At 50.5% G+C, this 9,276-nt stretch overlaps 1 pseudogene; it reads right to left on the minus strand.

The window, feature by feature from the left end:
- Positions 1 to 335: 335 nt before the first annotated feature.
- Positions 336 to 8,060, minus strand: LOC124030309 (annotated as a pseudogene).
- Positions 8,061 to 9,276: the final 1,216 nt, after the last annotated feature.

Genomic DNA, 9,276 nt, shown 5'->3' on the forward strand with positions numbered 1-9,276 from the left:
CAGAGAGAGACAGAGAGAGAGACAGAGAGAGAGACAGAGAGAGAGACAGAGAGAGAGACAGAGACAGAGACAGAGAGAGAGACAGAGAGAGAGACAGAGAGAGAGAGAGACAGAGAGAGAGAGAAAGAAAGAGAGAGAGAGAGAAAGAGAGAGAGAGAGAGAGACAGAGAGAGAGAGATACAGAGGGACATAATGGTACACAATAGACTAGCTTTTATGTAAAGATGAGTTGAGATGTTAAGATTTTATTTTGAACATGGCAGAGCAAAATGTATTTTTCCTATTAAAGGGACATGCGATTGTAAAAAGTATGTTGTGCTATTGAAGGGGCGTACCACACGTTTGGGTTGAAAAGGGGGGGTGAGCTTCTTAGAGGTCAGGGCATCCGTTGATGGGGGAGAAGAACATGTGGTTCATGATCTCCTCTGAGATAGAGAGGGGGTGAGATAGGGAGAGAGAGGGAGGTGGGAGAGAGAGGGGAGGGGGATGAGATAGAGAGAGATAGAGAGAGGGGGGTGAGATAGAGAGAGAGGGGGTGAGAGAGAGAGAGATAAGGGAGGTTGAGAGAGAGAGGGGGTGAGATAGAGAGAGAGAGGGGTGAGATAGAGAGAGAGAAGGGGGTGGGTGATAGAGAGAGAGAGAAGGTGGGTGATAGAGAGAGAGAAGTGGGATAGAGAGAGAGAGAGGGGTGAGATAGAGAGAGAGAGAGAGGGGGTGAGATAGAGAGAGAGAAGGGGTGGGTGATAGAGAGAGAGAGAGAGGGGGTGAGATAGAGAGAGAGAAGGGGGTGGGTGATAGAGAGAGAGAAGGGGGGTGAGATAGAGAGAGAGAAGGGGGTGAGATAGAGAGAGAGAGAAAGCGGGGTGAGATAGAGAGAGAGGGAGGGGATGAGAGAGAGAGAGAAGCGGGGTGAGATAGAGAGAGAGGGAGGGGGGATGAGATAGAGGGAGGGGGATGAGATAGAGAGAGATAGGGAGAGGGGAGTGAGATAGAGAGAGAGGGGTGAGATATAGAGAGAGAGGGGGGGAGATGAGAGAAGAGGGTGTTGAGATAGAGAGAGAGGGGGTGAGATAGAGAGAGAGGCGGGAGAGAGAGTGTGTGGTGAGAGAGAGAGAGAGGCGGGGAGTGTGTGTGTGAGAGAGAGAGAGAGTTAGGAGAGGCCAACAAGTTCATCAAAACACCACTGGACACTCACTCCCCGCCTCTCTCTCACACACACCTCCCGCCTCTCTCTCTCTCCACACACCCCCCCCTCTCTCTCACACACACTCCCCGCCTCTCTCTCTCACACACACTCCCCGCCTCTCTCTCTCACACACCTCCCCCGCCTCTCTCTCACACACACTCCCCGCTCTCTCCCCACTCCCGCCTCTCTCACACACACTCCCCGCCTCTCTCTCTCACACACACTCCCCGCCTCTCTCTCTCACACACACTCCCCGCCTCTCTCTCACACACTCCCCGCCTCTCTCTCTCTCACACACCTCCCCCCGCCTCTCTCACACACACTCTCTCTCTCTCACACTCCCCCGCCTCTCTCACACACACTCCCCGCCTCTCTCTCACACACACTCCCCACCTCTCTCTCTCTCCCCACACTCCCCGCCTCTCTCTCTCTCTGCACACTCTCCCGCCTCTCCCCTCTCTCACTCCCCGCCTCTCTCACACACACTCCCCGCCTCCCCTCTCCCACACACTCTCTCTCTCTCACTCCCCGCCTCTCTCTCACTCCCCTTCCTCTCTCTCACACACTCTCCCCGCCTCTCTCACACACTCCCCGCCTCTCTCTCCCACACCTCCCCGCCTCTCTCTCCCCTCCCCGCCTCTGTCTCACACACACTCCCCACCTCTCCTCTCACACCACTCCCCGCCTCTCTCTCTCACACACACACTCCCCGCCTCTCTCTCTCACACACACACTCCCCGCCTCTCTCTCCCACACACTCCCCCCGCCTCTCTCTCTCTCACACACTCCCGCCTCTCTCTCTCTCCACACCTCCCCGCCTCTCTCTCTCTCACACACACTCCCCGCCTCTCTCTCTCACACACACTCTCTCTCTCCCACACTCCCCCGCCTCTCTCTCTCTCACACACTCCCCGCCTCTCTCTCTCTCACACACACTCCCGCCTCTCTCACACACACTCCCCGCCTCTCTCTCACACACACTCCCCGCCTCTCTCTCTCACCACTCCCCGCCTCTCTCTCTCTCTCCCACACACTCCCCCACCTCTCCCTCACACACACACTCCCGCCTCTCTCCACACACACACTCCCCGCCTCTCTCTCCACACACTCCCCGCCTCTCTCTCTCTCACACACTCCCCGCCTCTCTCTCTCACACACACTCCCCGCCTCTCTCTCTCCACACACACTCCCCGCCTCTCTCTCTCACACACTCCCCGCCTCTCTCTCTCCACACACTCCCCGCCTCTCTCTCTCACACACACTCCCCGCCTCTCTCTCTCACACACACACACACTCCCCGCCTCTCTCTCTCACACACACACACTCCCCGCCTCTCTCTCACACACACTCCCGCCTCTCTCTCACACACACACTCCCCGCCTCTCTCTCTCACACACTCCCGCCTCTCTCTCACACACACACTCCCGCCTCTCTCACACACACTCACAAAGTCGTGGCTGTGTCCCAGTCGTTGTACGGTCTTTCTGCAGCAGTCCCTCCAGTATGTGCCTGGCAGCGTTAAGAGATGTTGGGTTTGAGCTGCAGGGGCTTGTTCAGGATTTTTATCGTACATCTCTGCTGTGTTACGACTGTAGAACGGAGGCTGAGGAGAGACGCAGTTAGACACCTGACACTATATTGACAAACTTTGTAAACAAAAACAAAAAATCAAGCTCTTATAGAAACAGGACATGTTTGTCCTCTACAAATAGAAGACAAATTGTGCTACTTCTATGTCTGTTATAGATTATGGGGATATTATCTACATTGTAACAGTTTATGCAAGTTATTGTGCTGTTGGGAATAACCTGTTAGGGGAATAACCTGTAGAATAACCTGTTAGGGGAATAACCTGTTAGGGGAATAACCTGTTAGGGAAATAACCTGTTAGTGGAATAACCTGTTAGTAGAATAACCTGTTAGGGAAATAACCTGTTAGTGGAATAACCTGTTAGGGGAATAACCTGTTAGGGGAATAACCTGTTAGGGGAATAACCTGTTAGGGGAATAACCTGTTAGGGGAATAACCTGTTAGGGGAATAACCTGTTAGGGGAATAACCTGTTAGGGGAATAACCTGTTAGGGGAATAACCTGTTAGGGGAATAACCTGTTAGGGGAATAACCTGTTAGGGGAATAACCTGTTAGGGGAATAACCTGTTAGTAGAATAACCTGTTAGTAGAATAACCTGTTAGTAGAATAACCTGTTAGTAGAATAACCTGTTGGGAAATAACCTGTTAGGAAATAACCTGTTAGAAATAAAATAACCTGTTAGTAGAATAACCTGTTAGAATAACCTGGGAGAATAACCTGTTAGTGGGAATAACCTGTTAGGTGAATAACCTGTTAGTAGAATAATCTGTTAGGAGAATAATCTGTTAGTAGAATAACCTGTTAGTGGGAATAACCTGTTAGGTGGGAATAACCTGTTAGGGGAATAACCTGTTAGGGAATAACCTGTAAGTAGAATAGCCTGTTAGTAGGTGAATAATCTGTTAGGAAATAATCTGTTAGTAGAATAACCTGTTAGTGGAATAACCTGTTAGTGGAATAGCCTGTTAGGGGAATAACCTGTTAGGGGAATAACCTGTTAGGGGAATAACCTGTTAGGGGAATAACCTGTTAGGAGAATAACCTGTTAGTGGGAATAACCTGTTAGGAATAACCTGTAAGTAGAATAACCTGTTAGGGGAATAACCTGTTAGGGGAATAACCTGTAAGTAGAATAGCCTGTTAGGGGAATAACCTGTTAGGGGAATAACCTGTTAGGAGAATAACCTGTTAGGGGAATAACCTGTTAGTGGGAATAACCTGTTAGTAGAATAATCTGTTAGGTGAATAATATGTTAGGGGGAATAACCTGTTAGGGGAATAACCTGTAAATAGAATAACCTGTTAGGGGGAATAACCTGTTAGGGGAATAACCTGTTAGTGGAATAATCTGTTAGTGGAATAACCTGTTAGGGGAATAACCTGTTAGTAGAATAACCTGTTAGGGGAATAACCTGTTAGGGGAATAACCTGTTAGGAATAACCTGTTAGGAATAACATGTTAGTAGAATAACCTGTTAGGAATAACATGTTAGGGGAATACCATGCACCAATCCCAGGTTGCCCCTAAAAAATGTATTCGCCAAACGAAATGCTTTTGTGAACTCACCAGGCCATACAGCATCTCATAAAGCACGGCTCCTAAACACCACCAGTCGACCGTCCTGTCATACGGCTGCTTGTGTAACACCTCTGGAGCTAGGTACTATAGAGGGAGGGAGGAGGAGGAGGGGGGAGGAGGGGAGGGAGGGGGAGGAGGGAGGAGGGGGAGGAGGAGGAGGGGGAGGAGGAGGAGGGAGGGAGGGAGGGAGGAGGAGGGAGGGGAGGGAGGGAGGGAGGGAGAGGGAGGGAGGAGGAGAGGGGAGGAGGGAGGGGGAGGGAGAGGAGGAGAGGGAGGAGGGAGGAGGGAGGGAGGGGGAGGGAGGGAGGAGGGGGGAGGAGAGAGGGAGGAGAGGAGGGGAGAGGAGGGGGGAGGGGAGGGAAGGGAGAGAGGGGAGAGAAGAGGAGAGGTGGAGAGAGAGAGAGAGGGAGAGAGAGAGAGAGAGAGAGAGAGAGAGAGAGAGAGAGAGAGAGAGAGAGAGAGAGAGAGTCTTTAAATTACATTACATATACAAAAGTACATGGACACCCTTCAAATTAGTGGATTTGTCTATTTCAGCTACACCCCGTTGCTGACTGGTGTATAATATCAGCATAACAACCATGCAATCTCCATAGACAAACATTGGCAGTAGAATGGTCCGTACTGAAGAGCTCAGTGGCTTTCAACGTGGCACCGTCATAAGATGCCACCTTTCCAACAAGTTAGTTTGTCAAATTTCTGTCCTACTAGAGATGCCACTGGTCAAAGGCTCAGCAGGACTGGGGCCGCTGAAGCATGTTGCACGTAAACATCGTCTGCCCTTCATGAAGCTGCCCTCTGCACTCACTAACAAGTTCCAAACTGCCTCTGGAAGCAGCACAATAATTGTTCGTTGGGAGCTTCATGAAATGGGTTTCCATGGCCGAGCAGCTGCACACAAGCCTAAGATCACCAAAATGCCAAGCGTCGGCTGAAGGGTGTAAAGCTCACCGCCGTTGGACTCTGGAGCAGTGGAAATGTGTTCTCTGGAGTGATGAATCACGCTTCACCATCTTGGCAGTCCGATGGACTAATCTGGGTTTGGCAGATGCCTGGAGAACGCTACCTGCCAGAATGCATTGTGGCAACTGTAAAGTTTGGTGGACGAGGAATAATGGTCTGGGACTGTTTTTCATGGTTCCCCTACAGCATACTTTGCATTCTAGACGATTCTGTGCTTCCAACTTTGTGGCAACAGTTTGGGAAGGCCCCTTTCCTGTTTCAGCATGACAATGCCCCCTGATACAAAGTGAGGTCCATAGAGAAATGGTTTGTCGAGTTGAGATCAGTGTGGAAGAACTTGACTAGCCTGCAGAGCCCTGACCTCAACCCCATCGAAGACCTTTGGGATGAATTGGAACGCCGACTGTGAGCCTGAAGGCCTAATCACCCAACATCAGTGTTCGAACTCACTAATGCTCGTGACTGAATGGAAGGAAGTCCCCACAGCAATGTTCCAACATCTAGTGCAAAGCCTTCCCAGAGGAGTGGAGGCTGTTATAGCAGCAATGTTCCTACATCTAGTGGAAAGCCTTCCCAGAAGAGTGGAGGCTGTTATAGCAGCAATGTTCCTACATCTAGTGGAAAGCCTTCCCAGAAGAGTGGAGGCTGTTATAGCAGCAATGTTCCAACATCTAGTGGAAAGCCTTCCCAGAAGAGTGGAGGCTGTTATAGCAATGTTCCTACATCTAGTGGAAAGCCTTCCCAGAAGAGTGGAGGCAGCAATGTTCCTACATCTAGTGGAAAGCCTTCCCAGAAGAGTGGAGGCTGTTATAGCAGCAATGTTCCTACATCTAGTGGAAAGCCTTCCCAGAAGAGTGGAGGCTGTTATAGCAGCAATGTTCCTACATCTAGTGGAAAGCCTTCCCAGAAGAGTGGAAGGCTGTTATAGCAGCAATGTTCCTACATCTAGTGGAAAGCCTTCCCAGAAGAGTGGGGCTGTTATAGCAGCAATGTTCCTACATCTAGTGGAAAGCCTTCCCAGAAGAGTGGAGGCTGTTATAGCAGCAATGTTCCAACATCTAGTGGAAAGCCTTCCCAGAAGACTGGAGGCTGTTATAGCAGCAATGTTCCAAGATCTAGTAGAAAGTCTTCCCAGAAGAGTGGAGGCTGTTATAGCAATGTTCCAACATCTAGTGGAAAGTCTTCCCCAGGAGAGTGGGAGGCTGTTATAGCAGCAATGCTCCTACATCTAGTGGAAAGTCTTCCCAGAAGAGTGGGGGACGAGTGTCCACATACTTTTGGTCATGTAGTGTACCTTCAATACAACCAACCAATCAAAGTTGATCAAAAACCCCCAAAAGTTCTGTCCTTACCTCTGGAGTTCCACAGAACGTCGACGTGGTTCCGTTCTGTTCTATGTTCTCTTTGCAGAGCCCGAAGTCCGTGAGTATGATGTGTCCTTGAGAGTCCAGTAGAATATTCTCAGGCTTCAGGTCTCTGTACCACCGATGTTAGAGTGGAGGTAGCCCAGGGCACTGGCGATCTCGCTGTATAGAACCTGGCCCGGGGCTCTAAGAAGCCTCTCCCCTCTGGAGATGGTGGGAACAACTAGAGGAGAGGAGAGAGGGAGGGAGAGAGGGAGAGGAGAGGGGGAGAGAGAGAGAGGGAGAGGGGAGAGAGAGGAGAGAGAGAGGGAGGAGAGAGGGAGGGGAGAGGGGAGGAGAGGGAGAGAGAGAGAGAGAGAGGGAGAGAGAGAGGAGAGAGAGAGAGGGAGAGAGGGAGAGAGAGGGGGAGAGGTAGAGAGGAAGAGGAGGAGAGAGGGGAGAGGAAGAGAGGGGGGAGAGAGAGAGAGAGAGAGGGAGAGAGGGAGAGAGCGGGAGGTAGAGAGGGAGAAAAGAGTCCACATTTAAACAGGTGCAGTCTTTACTCCTTCACACCAGAAATATGCCCGTGCTAATTCCTGCACAGTTTACCCGATCCTCCCTCCCTCTCTCTCTCTCTCTCTCTCTCTCTCTCTCTCTCTCTCTCTCTCTCTCTCTCTCTCTCTCTCTCTCTCTCCTTCCTCTCTCCTTCCTTCCTGCCCTCCCTTCCTTCTTCCTTATGTTTCAGTGTCTCTCCTCACCTCTCCTCCGTTAATGTAGTCCAGCACAAAGTAGAGTTTATCAGCGGTCTGGAAGGGTAGTGTAGTCCCACTAGGAAGGGTGTTTAATGTTCTTCAACAGGACGTTCCTCTCTGACATGATGTGCTTCTCCTGGAGGTCAACAAAGAGAACAGGGTTAGAGGTTATAGGTCATAGTGTCTGTCTGTCTGTCTGTCTGTCTGTCTGTCTGTCTGTCTGTCTGTCTGTCTGTCTGTCTGTCTGTCTGTCTGTCTGTCTGTCTGTCTGTCTGTCTGTCTGTCTGTCTGTCTGTCTGTCTGTCTGTCTGTCTGTCTGTCTGTCTGTCTGTCTGTCTGTCTGTCTGTCTGTCTCTGTCTGTCTGTCTGTCTGTCTGTCTGTCTGTCTGTCTGTCTGTCTGTCTGTCTGTCTACAAAGGGTAAGGGTTAGAGGTCATGGAGGTTGGCCGCTTGGTGTCTGTGCAACTTGTACCTCTTTCTTCTTCAGGATGGCCTTCTTCTGCAGCACCTTAACAGCGTAGAACTGGTCGTCTGTTCGGTGCCTGGCGAGGAGGACCTTCCCGAAGCTGCCCTTCCCTATCACCTTCAGGAAGTGGAAGTCACTGGGCTTGGCTGTGGGGTTGGAGGACGGGCCCAGGTTCATCTGCTGGGAGGGCCTGGGCTGTGGAAGAGAGGAAGAGGTAAGAGCTATGATAAAAACATACTTTAACTTCATTTTAACCAAATTGGAAAATGAAATATCTGTTCGCACCCCAGCCAAAAGTAGCAGTGCATCTACACACAGTACCCCATATAATGACAAAAACAGTTTTTTTTTTTTTTTTACAAGACCAACACTCTAACCACTAGTCTACCTGCTGGTTACTGGCCCAACACTCTAACCACTAGGCTACCTGCTGGTTACTAGACCAGCGCGCTAACCACTAGGATACCTGCTGGTTACTGGCCCAACACTCTAACCACTAGGCTACCTGCTGGTTACTAGACCAATGCGCTAACCACTAGGCTACCTGCTGGTTACTAGTCCAAGCTCTAACCACTAGGCTACCTGCTGGTTACTGGCCCAACACTCTAACCACTAGGCTACCTGCTGGTTACTAGTCCAACGCGCTAACCACTAGGCTACCTGCTGGTTACTGGCCCAACACTCTAACCACTAGGCTACCTGCTGGTTACTAGACCAACACGCTAACCACTAGGCTACCTGCTGGTTTACTAGTCCAACGCTCTAACCACTAGGCTACCTGCTGGTTACTAGTCCAACACACTAACCACTAAGCTACCTGCTGGTTACTAGTCCAACACGCTAACCACTAAGCTACCTGCTGGTTACTAGTCCAACACACTAACCACTAGGCTACCTGCTGGTTACTGGCCCAACACTCTAACCACTAGGCTACCTGCTGGTTACTAGTCCAACACTCTAACCACTAGGCTACCTGCTGGTTACTAGTCCAACACTCTAACCACTAAGCTACCTGCTGGTTACTAGTCCAACACACTAACCACTAGGCTACCTGCTGGTTACTGGTCCAACACTCTAACCACTAGGCTACCTGCTGGTTACTAGTCCAACACTCTAACCACTAGGCTACCTGCTGGTTACTAGTCCAACACACTAACCACTAAGCTACCTGCTGGTTACTAGTCCAACGCTCTAACCACTAGGCTACCTGCTGGTTACTAGTCCAACGCTCTAACCACTAGGCTACCTGCTGGTTACTAGTCCAACACACTAACCACTAAGCTACCTGCTGGTTACTAGTCCAACTCTCTAACCACTAGGCTACCTGCTGGTTACTAGTCCAACACACTAACCACTAAGCTACCTGCTGGTTACTAGTCCAACACACTAACCA

Source organism: Oncorhynchus gorbuscha, unplaced genomic scaffold (genome assembly GCF_021184085.1).
Source record: "Oncorhynchus gorbuscha isolate QuinsamMale2020 ecotype Even-year unplaced genomic scaffold, OgorEven_v1.0 Un_scaffold_10414, whole genome shotgun sequence".
NCBI classification, from domain to species: Eukaryota; Metazoa; Chordata; class Actinopteri; order Salmoniformes; family Salmonidae; genus Oncorhynchus; species Oncorhynchus gorbuscha.